Source organism: Danaus plexippus, chromosome 2 (genome assembly GCF_018135715.1).
Source record: "Danaus plexippus chromosome 2, MEX_DaPlex, whole genome shotgun sequence".
Classification (NCBI taxonomy): Eukaryota; Metazoa; Arthropoda; class Insecta; order Lepidoptera; family Nymphalidae; genus Danaus; species Danaus plexippus.
In genome coordinates, this window is record NC_083537.1 from 9,864,628 (window position 1) to 9,879,202 (window position 14,575).

At 31.4% G+C, this 14,575-nt stretch overlaps 1 protein-coding gene and 1 long non-coding RNA gene across 3 annotated transcripts in view; both read right to left on the bottom strand.

The window, feature by feature from the left end:
- Positions 1–14,575, bottom strand: part of LOC116779599 (neuroligin-4, X-linked-like) — a 67,345-nt gene that overhangs the window by 26,094 nt on the left and 26,676 nt on the right. The window lies entirely within an intron of this gene.
- On the bottom strand, positions 5,633–6,470 carry LOC133319184 (uncharacterized). Its single transcript, XR_009752865.1, has 3 exons — positions 6,370–6,470; positions 6,019–6,285; positions 5,633–5,788 (listed from the first exon to the last, which is right to left on the bottom strand). It is a non-coding gene; the product is annotated as an uncharacterized LOC133319184 (long non-coding RNA).

The window sequence follows — 14,575 nt, forward strand, 5'->3', positions numbered from 1 at the left end:
ATACGAAACCGTTGTTGAATAAATGAATGATGAATATAGAAAATATTGATCAGAAAGGACCATGTAATTATTTCATTGTTCCATTGTGAACTCTATTGAAAAAAGTTATAAATAATATTATGCTTTTGACGTTCAAGCGGCCACGTAATTAATTACTTGATGCTGTGTAAAATACATAACTGTATACCAGTGAACTGAAACGGCTGAAAAATGTTGATTATTATGAAAATATATTAATGTTATCTCAACATTTATTTAAAATTCATCTTTATATAAAAAAATTAAAAGCACATTGCTTTTATTTTAATAATATGCCATTAATATAAAAAAGTAAAAAGTCAGAAAATATGAGCACGAAACTTATAAAATACAGCAGTAATCATGAAACGGTCTGTGAGATAAGAGGCTTAGAACTACTATTGTTTAGTTTTACCTAGAACATTGCTCCACTGTGCAGACCACACCAGGCCACATTATTTGTCGCATACGCAAACAGTGAACTAGGCCAAAATGTTTCTTCCGGGATTATGATTTTATTTTGGGAAAGTTTAACAATACGAATAATTTGAAATGGTTTCTTTAAATACGTAGAGGACATATTCAATTTCTTTGGACAAGTTAACATTTTAGGGTTTTTATTCTTTTTAATTTAATTTAAATAAAAATAAGGTAAGTTTTCTGATATTTTACAAAGCAAAGTAAAAAAAACATTTATAATTCTTTTGTTAAAATGGCATCATCTACCTCAATCACAAAGACTAAATACAATTTATGTAAGTAAGAAATTAATATTATTAAATTCCTTTCCCACATCTCTCTTTTTAAACGATCATCACTTTTAGTCAAGACAGCTTTTTGTATCATTATCTAAAAATTTATAAAAAAAAATATTTCCAAAAATACAAGTATTTTCAAAAGCAAAGCTAATACAACTGCCAGCTCGGAATGAGCTCGCTCTCCATATTTCCAATACGTACTGAGTCTCATTTCGTTGTTTGCTCCATCGGTCCGTCCGTGCGTCCTTCAAATATTTACAGATCTAAAAATAAATTTTATATTTATTTATTTATTTTAGAAAAATATAGTTTGGTTTTATTCTGGATCCTTGGTCTTTTTATTTTTGAAAACGTTCCACAGAGTCACGTGATTGTTATTTGTTTCTCTAACTACTTCTTTCACTGATCACCTTTTGCTAAATTTGTGCTGAAACCTTTCCAGTATTCCTCACGTCACATTATGTACAAGATCCTTTGACGTTATTTAAAAATGCAACAGTGCTTTCTGAAATTGACTTCTTATATTCTTGATTTTTTTTTTGTCATGCATAGTTGCGAAGATTACCTCCCTTGGCTTCAAGCCTCCTTCCTCACTGGCCGGCTTCATCGCGATGGAATTTATATTTTATCTTATTAACCTTAATTAAAGTTTGTCATTGATAGACGTTAATTTAGTTTCTTCCAATAACAATTAAAATTAAAAATTCAAGTAAATTTATTAATAAAGTGTAGTTTTATACTGAAGTTTTGGAATCTGTCAAACTTTTAGTTTCAAACTCATAATTTGTAGAATACCGTGACTTCGCTAAAGATATAACAGTTGTTTGGAGTTTAAACGAAAAATTAAGTTTATCTTAAGTTAATTACACAGTAATATAGAAAATATGTTATCTAATTAACACGATGTAAAACATTTAGGATCATCGTATCGTAAAAGATAGTATTTTGTAAAATATTCATATTCTGCAATGTCTATATTAAATTTTTTAATAAACCCATTATGTTCCTTGATTTATTAAACGTGTGAATTGTTCAGAGATAGTTATTGTACACTTTTTTTGAATTATTGGTGAAACCGAACCTTTTTGTTGTCGGTGAAACTGTTTTTTATTTCTGATAGAAATCCGTTCCTCTTTCATCACAATACATTATCCGATCGCGTGTTTATCAAAAACCAATAGTAAACATTGTATTTAATGCTATCAAAGTTTGTTTAACGATTCCATCACGAATTCGTTTCTTTATATAACATTTATTACATTTCTTTGTATTTTATCACGAAATGAAATAACGCAAATGGAATTACCAAAAAGGTGCAGGTGTTGGTCGCAACCAGCCAATTATAGTAAAACTACGGCATCCTGCCTTAAGTAATAAAACTAGTAGCCATTGGCTAAAGCTATGAGATGGCTCCTTAAGACAGCAGCGGTATGTAGAATCCTCTTAGTTCGTACAAACGATGCCGTGTTGCTTTAATGATGGAGAAGAGGTTTAGTGTTATGCTTTGTACATACAATGTTACCGACCAGGTGATGCTCGTTTCTATTTAATATACATAATATGACTACTCCGCCTATACGTTCTGGTATCGATTCATTCTAATTCTTGAATATCCCTCATATTATTAAAGTTAAATTTATAGGAAAAAAACATTTTGAGAAGAAATTATATAATAATATAATTCTTGTAGCCGTTTAAACGTCACTGAATCCTTAAACAGGGGCGAAGGTCACTGGGTGGGAAGGTTGGCTAAGGTTGAGGGTGACAATGTTTAAATTATAATGGATCAAATACTTTAAAAGCCTTGACCAAATTTTCAGCTAAAAAACATAAGGATTTTGAGGTTCCATCTTATTTGTTTATTATTTTGATCGTTTCGTTCAAGTTTCATTAAAGTGTATTTAATATTCACTTGAACACGGCTCATCCCAAAATATTCATAAAAACTTTAAACATTTTTTAAAAGTAATGATTTGATTGTAATTAAAACTTTTCCGTAATCTTTTGATTGGCTGCTTCATTTAAATTAACTTTTTCCGACGGATCAACTCCAAACAAATTCAATATTCATAAGCTAATGTCAAATTTTAAGTTATATTCGATTCATTTAATATTCTCATCATAAATTCCGTTCAATAATGTCGTCGAACGCTTGCTTATTTCAGCCGCATTAAGGCTCAAATAATTTCAAACTTCCAAACTAAGACGCCTGTCATACTTCGATAAAGCTTCTCAAGTCTTAGGGTTCCCTGTCAAAATTGAATTTTTGTTTTTAATGAAAGGGCTTAGATAAATATTCTATTGACTATGTCATAATTAAAAGACGGACGCCCTAAATAAATTAATACATTATTAGGCGCTCTGTGCTGCAAGAAATAGCATCGGCACTCAATTCAATGAGTTTTTCAAGTCGTCTTCATAAGCGATCTTTTGTAAACCGAATCGATTTTAAAAATTTTAAAATTATTTCTACACAGAATATGTTTCGACGAATACAAATTATAATATTGGATTTTTTTAAACCTTAAAACGGTAAGATTTATTTATTTTTAATAAAAAGATTACACATAATCTATATCACAACATAATTATATAAAGAGATGAAAGAACAGTGAGCTGTATTTATTGCATGAGATATTCAAGATACTCTAAAGTAAGAGATGAATGAAGTTGCTTCAGTTGAGCTTGAGTATATGACGTAATGTAAGGCATTTCAGTGTCTGTGACATGAGCACAGCTAGTGGAGAATGTTATGTTTATTAGCATTGATAACAAACACATACGTACGATAGCCATCTTGTGGTTTAAAAGAATGAAAATGAGTCCGCACGGCTTAATTTATTTTCACTAAGCAATAAAGATAAGGAGAAAGGGAAAGTTAGATTAAGATAAGCAAAAAAGTTCAGCACGGAAGCCATTTCGACGCCCAAGGGAAGTTTAAGCGACACACCAGTTCGTGCTCAAAACTTTGTTCCGAAGGGCACCTGTAACCGCAATGACTGCGAAATATTCAAAGCACTCTACCTCAAAGTGGGAAAAGATCTAAAAATTCGCTTTGAGACTTCGCTTTGACATAATACAATAGACAAGTGACAAGCTTTGCATTATTTTCATATGCTTTAGTGAAATTCTGTGTATTTACGTGTAACAAGTATCGCACTCGTTCCTACTAGCCATCAATACTGTTAGTAATTTGAGCATTTTCAGAAATAATATTTTATTTGTTTAAACATAAATAGACGTATTATACTTTTGTTATTGAAATGTATTTAGTGAAATATCACAAAGAAGCGAAATATAAATCAACGTTCAAAAAAAGAAATTCTTTATAAGGAAGTTCCAACAAATAATTCTAATACGTCGGAATTCCGATTTATCGCTCTATTTAACGCAGAACGTCGAAATTATTAGGGTGACTATCCACTGACGCTCAGATCATCCGAGAGGAAGGATGTCATTCTGAGAGTTGAATGGAATTTGTTGTTTCGTGTCAGCTTAAAGTAAATAATAAGGTAAGAGTTGATCGCGCCGGTCGGTCCTGCTATACGCTTACATAATGCCGCGTGCCCTCGTCGGCGCTGGAACAGACTTTATACATATTCCACGCATCGATGCGGTAAATTTCATTAGACGAACCATCATGTTACACGGAAAAAGTTTTCAAATGTTACCCTCATTCGATTACGGATCCAATAAAATGTATTACTTTTTGACGATATTGATTGGACGGCGTATTACACTTTCCTTATCTCTGTTGTCTAATGTTATAGTTACTTATGATTGTTTTTATTTTTAACTTCCGATGCAAAAAAAAAGGTTTTAAGATTGACATCGATGTCTCTGCCTGTGCTTGTGTGTATGTCTGTTTCATCGCAGCTCTCAAACAGATTGACCGATTTCGACGTTTTTTTTAACGAGCCTCTTTTGTGTTATGTACTCAAATCTATGTGATTAATGTTAATGCAGAAGTATTAAACTATCAGCTCTTTTACTAAACGATATAAGACATTTTATTTAACTACCTCAAGTGTGTCAGTATCAACGTCAACAAGGACTATAATTGCAAAGGGTTTTCGTTAATTTAAGAAAATGGTCTTTGATTGTTATTTATTGTGTTCTGTTCGTATTACGTACGTTTCTATTTTGATATTCGCTTCTGAGTTGTAGAATTACGAGTAACGTGAAACTGGATATATGTAATATCATTTTATGTCAATGTTTTCGTTACAAATATCACACGACACTTGTTCCGCACCTCTTCTGAATAATTTATATCACAATGTTTTGTGGACGTTTTGCCCTTCCCCACATATTTAAAATAGGTTGTTCCCTATTAAATATTAAATATGATTGTTTTGTGTTCCTTAGCCCCCTTTTATCGCTCTCGTTAAGTATGTCATTTTTAACGAAGTAAAGCAAATTTATACTGCTTTATTACATCCAGTCTCATTATAGGTATACGTTCGTCTCTTTATTGTAACACGTGCTAACTGTTTTTTTTGTTTGCTCGTATCATAGTTTTATTAGCGGAGCAACAGATATTAAATCATATTAATACTCCCAGTCAACTGGTGTCCTTCGCGCATATTTTAAATAAATAAGTATAAGTAAGATTTATATATGAGTGTCTCTTTTGTAATTATATAAATAACTATGCATTCTCAATAGACTGTTTGGGACTAGTGAAGACCAGGTCGAAGAATAAGACGTGACTAAGCATAATTTAAAAATTCGTTTGCTAGTTATCCAGAGTAATATATTTTCTAAACGAATTTAAATAAATATGTTATGACCATTTTAAGGACATTTCCTAATAATCCGAAGTATGAACAAGTAAAGCATTTTATTTTCAGAATTTTTAAAGTTATAATTAAAAGATTAAAAACAATGCATTTTAGCTTTTAAATTATTGTTTTAATTAAGTAAATCTTATTACGTACACTTTTTCATCATATTTACATGTGCAGCCAATGTGACTTCATATAGCTTACATCGAGTGTTGTGTGAATTCTCTGCAAAATAATATTTCTCGTGAAACACGCTAGTCATATTTAAGTTAGCCGGGATGTCGCATTTTTCGTGTTATCCATAATAATACTAAGAATACCAAAATGACTGAAAATTAATAAAAGAGAGTTTAGGAGAAGTTGCAAAATACGAGTAAAATACTAACATTTATGTTTAAAAGCATAGATTCATGTAAAATAACATATAATAATAAGAATTATAATATATTTTACACCTGTTATAAAATTTGACAACTTGATAACATTAGCTTCAAGTTAAAAGATGAATTTCGACTAAACGGATATTATTAATGGAATACGCAGGAAAGACGTCTCGTGCTCCAAGTCGTCGATAATGTGCCTGGAACTCACTTTCCAGACAAGATCAATTAAACAGCATTTTCATTAACGGAACCACCGCGGAACTTTTCTATTACTCGAAGTTATAGCAGAAATTAATTCAGCAATTTGGTTCATTACACGACGTTTTTACAGAACACTATCTGAAAGTGTAAGTTTTATTGTATCATTTTCAAAACATAATCTACGAATGACAAACACGCTTTTTTACATAAAAATAAAAAAACCTTTGACCAAGTTTTACGAATCCAACTAGCATATAAAATAATAAATCACCAGAATACTAACTCAATATACTGGAAATTCAATTTTAAGATAAAGTGAAGAAATATACTTTTACATTTTTATTTCAGTTGTTTTTTATTATGAAACAGCTTTGTAATAAATTCACGTCTCGTCTGTTGATTTGGGAATAAAGATTACGAAGTGTCACAATTCCCAATGTGATTATTGATATGAATTTAACAAATTAGATATGAACGAAGATTTAATGGAATTTAATGTATGATAAAATATTTCCTCTTAAAATTACATGTATGAGAACACGACAATTGACAGAAGCGCGTTTTGAAGGGCCTCGAGCAACGTGCCCGTTCACAAACAACGTCTGCTTGCTTCATTAATTCATGTCTCATCGCCTGCAAGCCGGAAGATAACTGTTGATTTAATATTGCATATTGAATAGAATTATTATAAAATAAGAGACTTCACAGATAGCTTGAAAGACTTACGGAGTTCATACATATTAAGATCACCTAGCGACCAACAATGACAACAAGCGCCAGACGTTATCATTCTGATAGTTAATAATTGGCTCCTGGTATCTTAATTAACTAGTGACAGCTAACTGAGGCTTCATATCGGCGACGGTACTATAATATATAACTAACTGACTGTACGCTACTTATTTTGAAAATTGTTACAAACTTGTAGGAATGTATTGGGTTAAATAATTTGTATTTATTGTACACTGACGGAGCAGAGGCTGTCAAAATACCATCAAAATATGATAAATAAAATGTAAATTAGATTTGGTAAATATATATAATTAAGTAATAATAAAAAAGTAAATAGCAGGTTATCGTGGAGCAATAAAATATTTATTCAGTCCAATTGAAACAAAGTTTGGCAAAAATAAAACAAATTATTGTGTAATTTCTTTCTACCTTTGAGAGAAAAAAGCTAAATAAATTTCAGAATAGAAATTTTTCTGCAAAAATGATTTCAGAACATAATTAATTTATAACATTATGAAAAATATTAAAGAAAACAAATTATTTCATCATTAATAAATAAATAATTTCGTTATTGTCAATATTTTGTTCACTTGACCGTTATTTACAATACCATTTTTTGTCCGGGATAGGAAGACTGACCTGTTGTCTTGTGAGACGATACATATATATACACCAAGAAATTCACACCATCTTGTTACTATGTAAGGATATTCGTGACAAAACATTAAAAGTGAACTTTTTCATAAAACTGTAAAAACAGTGTTTATTGGATTCATTAACATTATATGTACTCTTGTGAGTCCCAGTTATTTCAGAAAATATTCAAATTGATCATAAATGTGTATTAAGAAACTTTGTAACACAAAGAAGTCTTTTACATCCTATTGATCATGATGTATAGATAACTGTCAGACACTGAAGACCCTTGAAGTACCCCAAAGAGAGGTCCACATAAATGAGCTTAAAGAAAGAATGAGCTCAAGGGCTTTCGACTTTCCTTTGGCACGAGGAAAAAGGTAAATCGCCGGAGGACAAAAGTTAAATAAGAAAAAGATTTAATTTAATTTTCGCTCCGAAAATATTTAAAGGTAGGATTTTTCGTGTCAATGGCGAGATGAAGTCGCACTTCATCGAAATAAAACTCATTAAAATTCTAATAATTTACTGTGATTTTTTGACTCAGATTGTAATTAAAAGGCGGATAATTCGTTCGAAATCTTCAATAATTGTTTCCTTTGTTATTATAAAATAATAAGGCGAGTTTGGTCTCAGTTCCTATTCTATCAAAAATTATTAAAAACCTTTTAGAGAAATAAATGTAAATGCTAACCGCATCAAAACCATGTTAGGAAAGATACGATATTTGCTGAAGGAAGTGAAACAGTGTAAATGACTTCGTGAGAGGAATAATCAAAGGTTATCGGCGAGTTCGTTTGTAACATATTGTTTGAGAAATATCAACTTTGTCCTTATAACGTATTTACATTATGTACATAGAAGTGGAAGGAAAATTTTCTGTACGATCTCTCTTTAATATTACAACGATTGGCTTCATATTACATGTTGTGTTGGATCTCGTTAAATTTTACAGGAAATATATTGTTGTGAAACTTAATCATAAAAACAGTACATGTCGTTATTTATTAACGCTATGCGCTGGTTTTGTGAAAAAAGAAACTTGAAGCGTAGAAATATAGGATTTCGACGTTTTCGCAAATTATATACCTTAGTAACAGGCATAGGTTTTTGTATTTCGTGAAGTAGTATACTGAATAAAATTATCAGGCCGATATGATAGTTACCGTGAAGATGAAAAAGTTCGACGATAAGAAAATACATAAAATTTATCTTAGGTATTGGTTCAATGTGTGTATGTGTGTGTAATAGGAATGAATACTAAATTACTTTGGTAAGTTTTTATAACACAATGAATTAAATCAATGACGAAGTATAAGAAGATAAACTTGACATATGGGATCTCTTGTCAGTCCGCTTTTTATTCCTTTGTAAGTGTTAGGACTAAACGATAGCAATTTATATCGTCCGCCTGACAGATGCGGCCATCTTGCTTTACACCCTCCTACATTATGATAGGCATTTCTTTTCTATATTTCACGTAAGTGAATGTCCCACTTATAACTGTAATGTACGGTGTTAGAGATAATTTGTTTCGTTCATTCTTTTCTTCATACGGCTCTAAGTACGTGGTCTAAATGAATAATAGTACCTCGGTACAGCGAAGTTTGCCGTTGTTCAAAAAAGAGATACGGAACGAAGAACAATGAAAACGATCCAGATATACAAAGCACGCATAGTTCGTAGTGTAATAAAACATTTCGGTATAAGGTACATTGAGATAAGCATTTCCATTTCACAGACACGCAGATATAACTAAATGCCATCGTATGTTGGTTGTCTTATATTTTTCTTTCCTTTATTCTTTGTTATTTACTTGATCCTCATATCTACGTCAGTAAACAGCTTTTAACAATACGTAATAAATCTTTTCACAACAGATAGAATAAATAGACTTGAGGTTTTGAAAAATTATATTTCGGTTAATATATTGTTTTGTACAATTTTGTTTGTTAATAAATTTTCCATTTTAAACTGGGAACAAAAAACCGTTTTTTTTCCGCTGTTTACCTGTAGGCGAAATAAAGCTTTATACATGATGATAAAATATAAACATTTACAAAATATACAAAAAATAAATTCTCACATATTCTTGACAAGCCAGCATGAAATATTTTCGTATAAGCAATGGTCCCCGGGGTCTTCCCTACCCTTCATATTACTTTGCAAAAATATATTCCAAAACGCGTCATTAGAAGGACCCATAATGCGTACTGGAGCGCAACTTATCACGAGGAAAACATGACGGAGGATTTGAATTTTTCACCTTAACTGAGCATTATGGTGCGAGGGCGACCTTTAGTAACCGGAATTGAAAAAGATATAACTTAAAAACTGATTTAGATCATCTGCAATGTATATCTCTGAAATTCATTAAAGTTTTTATGGATATAGATAATATTATGTGAGATTTATTAAAAATAAGGATATATGGATATATTTATTTACAAATGCTTTGAATAATGTTTATGAGATCACAAAAGGTGAATGTGATAAAATAGACGCTTCTTCTGTTGTATTCATAGTGTCCTTACATTGATCTCACTTTTAAAGTAAAGCAAGTTATTTATTTATATTTTTACTTTTATAATACATAATAAATTATATATTTCTAAATAAAATGTTTCTTATGTTGTTTTATGTGATATTATTAGAATTCACAAAATCGTTCCTTTTCGTGAACAGATTGCATTTAACTTGATTGGCACATTTTGCCCCAAACATTTAAAAAGATCATTTTGTTCAAAGTTTCCCCTAAAACAAAATCGACTAATCTGTCCTTTTGATATGGATCCCTTTGATTTGTCACATGAACATAACTGTCCAAGTACAAAGAGGCCAATTCGGCCGACCACATAAAGAGGTCAGCGATACGCCATTACGGATTCCGCCAGCGGGTTTGGGCTGAATGTAACGTGATTGTTCCGATCGTTAATATACTTGCTAGTTTGAGAATTACACTTGAAATCGATTAAGCTTCGAAACAAAATATTTAAACATTTTGTAAAAAACCAATCATGTATTATATCATAACGCGCAGGCAACACTCTTACATAACAGAAATAAAAGTGAAGGTGCGCTCTGCCGTTTATTTTTAGACGAAGCCTATAATTGGTATTTATTACGGAACTGTTTATTATCTGACAGAAAACACTTTATGTTCCAATATTGGGCTTATTATTTGTATAGTTTAATATCTTTCGTAATAAAATATATTTATGTTCCAAATGAGTCCAATATTCCAGATAAGGATTTGTTCCAAATCAGCTCGGATTGCTGTCCCTGGGAGATTACATTACAAATAACAGAAATTATGACGTTTTTGATAACAATCTAGTTTGGGGTTAAATTCATAAATACGAAATGTGAAACAATAATGTTGAATGGTCCCATGGATAAAAGGTCGAGCGGCCCAACAACTCATTATTAATTATACTCTCGTTTGCATTCGCAACACATCCTACAGTATAAACGTATTAAACCAAAACAGTTCTTAGGCTTTTCGATTAAACTAATATGTAAATAGAGGCAGCTTTTGGATTATTGTCTTGTTTTTTGGTTTCAGTCTCACTTTTAAATACTCTGTAAGGAAATACGCGATATAGCTTTATTTTTTGACTTATTTTATTCAAAGAAGAGTTCCAATAGTTCGTGGTCTTAATTAGTACAGTTCGTATCCACGTTTTTCTAATGTGTCAAAATCGATTTAAAAGAGTATCACGTCACATTAACTTAAATTATCATATGTTTTATGAAAAATCGGTCCTATTATAGAGGTAAACGTGGTTAGCGACGTGTGAATTTTGCCTGAGAAAGTGGGAAAACGGCAGGACTGTATCGAAAAGCCATTCAACTCTGGTCGCTGAGTCACGACTCATATGAGTGAACATATGCATAGTCATTCATCATCAACCTACAACAATATTGAGATGTGAAGTAGTATAGGAAGTTTGACACCGAAGTAATAATTATCTTCTTAACTACACTGAACCGCTCAAAAGGATTTCGTAACTGTCGCGGAATATTTGATTTTATAAATACATGATCTCGAGTACACAACTATAACTATGTGCGGATATTTTATTTTAATATATACTTTTCATACTAAATACAAAAAATACAGCCTCTTTATTTATGTAATGTATCTTAAAGTTTATTTATTATTTATATAATTATTAAATTTCAGCTTAGCTGAGAAAGTCAAATTACTTGGGACACTTCACCTCGATGCGAATATTGGTACTGTACCACATATTCGGCAAATCGCACCTTAGCATGGAGTACTTACTGGTCTCTCATCTGGTCCTGTGCACCTGGATTTAGGACTCAGTTAAAGAACGGGCTGTGATGATTAGCAATGATTTTGAGCTCACAATTTGTATTTACGTGAATGTTACTTCATTATTCATATTTACAACTCATTTGAATCATTTTGTAGATCGACAGATTACTGATTACATATTGGATAGTAAATGATTTGTATAAAACTTATCATGGTTTTCCAAAACGGTTGAGGAAAAAACAATAAATAAAAAATCATGTTTCACTCCAAAAAATTTCAAGCACAAAAAATCACACTGTATCAAAAGATTTAACAGAGCTGGGACCATAAAACCAAAATAAGAGATGAGATATTCTCAAATGTCACTGAAGACGTTTTATCCAGAAGATTAAGTATGATTAAGGAATACATCGGGACGACGTCATCAATTGTGACCGGGTGATGAATTGTTATTTCTTTTTGGATGGCATCTGGACCACTGTCGGCCACTCTATTATGTCATCATCAATAAATATTGTTTACTTGAAATTATAGTTTTACTTCATGTAGTCAAGTAATCAAGTTAAATGAAATAGAACTTAAGCTTCTTAAATAAACTCACTTACGATGTAATCGTGTGTACATTCCTTTTTTTTATATCGATTGTCACTATCACGATCACCGATCTTCAGACAAATGTTAAACAAAAAAACCATTTTATAAGAAGAAAATTAAATTCTCAGATGACTGTTTATAAAATCGTTAAAATGTGCCTCGTAAAGAAACTTTTCGAGACATTTCAGGTTTCTATGACATCACTCCATCAAGGTAATAGATATCAAGTTACGAAGGCCTCGTTAATGTGGATAAGGGTCTAGTTTATGGTTTTAAGCAAGACGTTCCTTATGGGTCCCTATGCTTTATAACTTACTATATTGGCTTCCTATAATACTCGGATTTATATGTAACAGATGTCATATTATAAACGGTGGATATGAAAACAACATTTACTTAGATGCTCATGTTTATCAATGAGGTTTCGTTGAATTATTATCATTAGAATTTCAATAAAATGAAAAAGTCACGACTTTAAAATCGAGATTAATATGTTTGTACTAAAATAGTTCATGGCAGGATAAAAGCAAATTAGAAAATTTTGCTGAAAACATTTTTTATGACTATAGAATATCTCACCATAACTCCTTTAAGCCAATTTTAGACGACCAAAAACTTGTGAATGTGATCTCGTAAAATCGCACCTAAATCTGGAACTTTTAGATTCCCAGCTCAAGAGATTCAAGAGGTTAACGCCGGAAATCTTTTCCAACTTTTGCGGTTTTAACTTGGAACTATTTGTAACGCAATAAACGTACAGCAACTTTTAACTATCGTAAGTCAAACTAAGGAGTTTGTTCTGAAGTTAAATTATTTTTTTTGATACTTAAACCCTAAACAGAAAATTTGATGCAATAAATCATTCAACAAATTCAGAAACAGAGAAAAATTAAAACGTTAAGTGCGATTAAAACTGAGAGCTCTCGAGGTTAACGAGGCTTACTGTGATAGATCGATGGTGGCTCCCTCACCCATTGTGTTGCGTAGTCGGTCGTTAAGAGCTATGCGAGTAGTACGTGTAGTGAGGGCGCCAAGCATCTGAGAGCATCTTAGCACGGATTCACGATCTGAATATCTACAGATAGCGTTGCTAAAATTTGAACTTAAGAAAATGTTAAAAGACAGTTTTTATAGGAATATAAATCTAATGGAAAAGTGTGAAATACAAACGGCCAAAGAGCTTTTCAGTCTCTTTAATCTCATCGATTTATTATACAGAATAAATTGAAACGAAAAACTTGCGTAAATGTTTTTTGTAGCACCGCTTTGATCTAAATTGATGATGGCTAATAGAATTGTAACATGAAACTGTCGCCTCTTTTATTGTCTCTTCGCTGTGATGACATCGCAAAATTTTATATATTTCATAACATTTCAAAGAACCGCTGAATATAGCGAACGGATTAAACCTTCCACGAACTCTAAAGATCATATTATGTTAAATATCTTTATTAGTTATTTATTGTCACTGTATAATCACATTACATTCATTATATTATCTAATATCCAAATATTGCATTAAAACATGAATAGTTATTTGTTCCATATCTACTAATAATTTAAAAAGTTGTCGGAGTTAAAGAGTTTTTAAATACGAACTTCGAGAAAACACTAGTATAATTAAATATATTGTATCACATCTGTGTTCAGTTTTAAGATAAGCAGAAATGCAAAATATGTACATAATAGTAATATACAAAATAAAACATTTTTTAAGTCGATATACTTGAAGTAGTAAAAAGTTTTGACTCTGTTGCCTTGACGATTGTAAGACAATCTTCCATCGGTCAGTTAATAAATACTCGTAGTTAACATTAGCGGATTCTTGTTAATTCACTTGAATAATTTGAAACGCCAGAGTCATGAATTAACTGTCAGAGCTATTTAGATATAGAGTGTTGGCAAGTGTTAAACAGGACAAATAAAATATTTAATGCCTGTGCCTCGACCTCTTGTTGTAATAACAAATCTGTACTATAACTGTGATTATCAAATTACGTTCAAAGCATTCGGACGACCTTTTAACTCGACCTGACTATAAAAGTAATGCGGCCTGCGGTTTCGCAGTTCTTACCATCTGTGTCATAATCTTTTATTATATTACAATGAAACAGGTCATCGGTGAACGAATGTGCTAGTTAACACTCGATGAGGTAATCTCATTTCGCATTAACGTCCAGACCA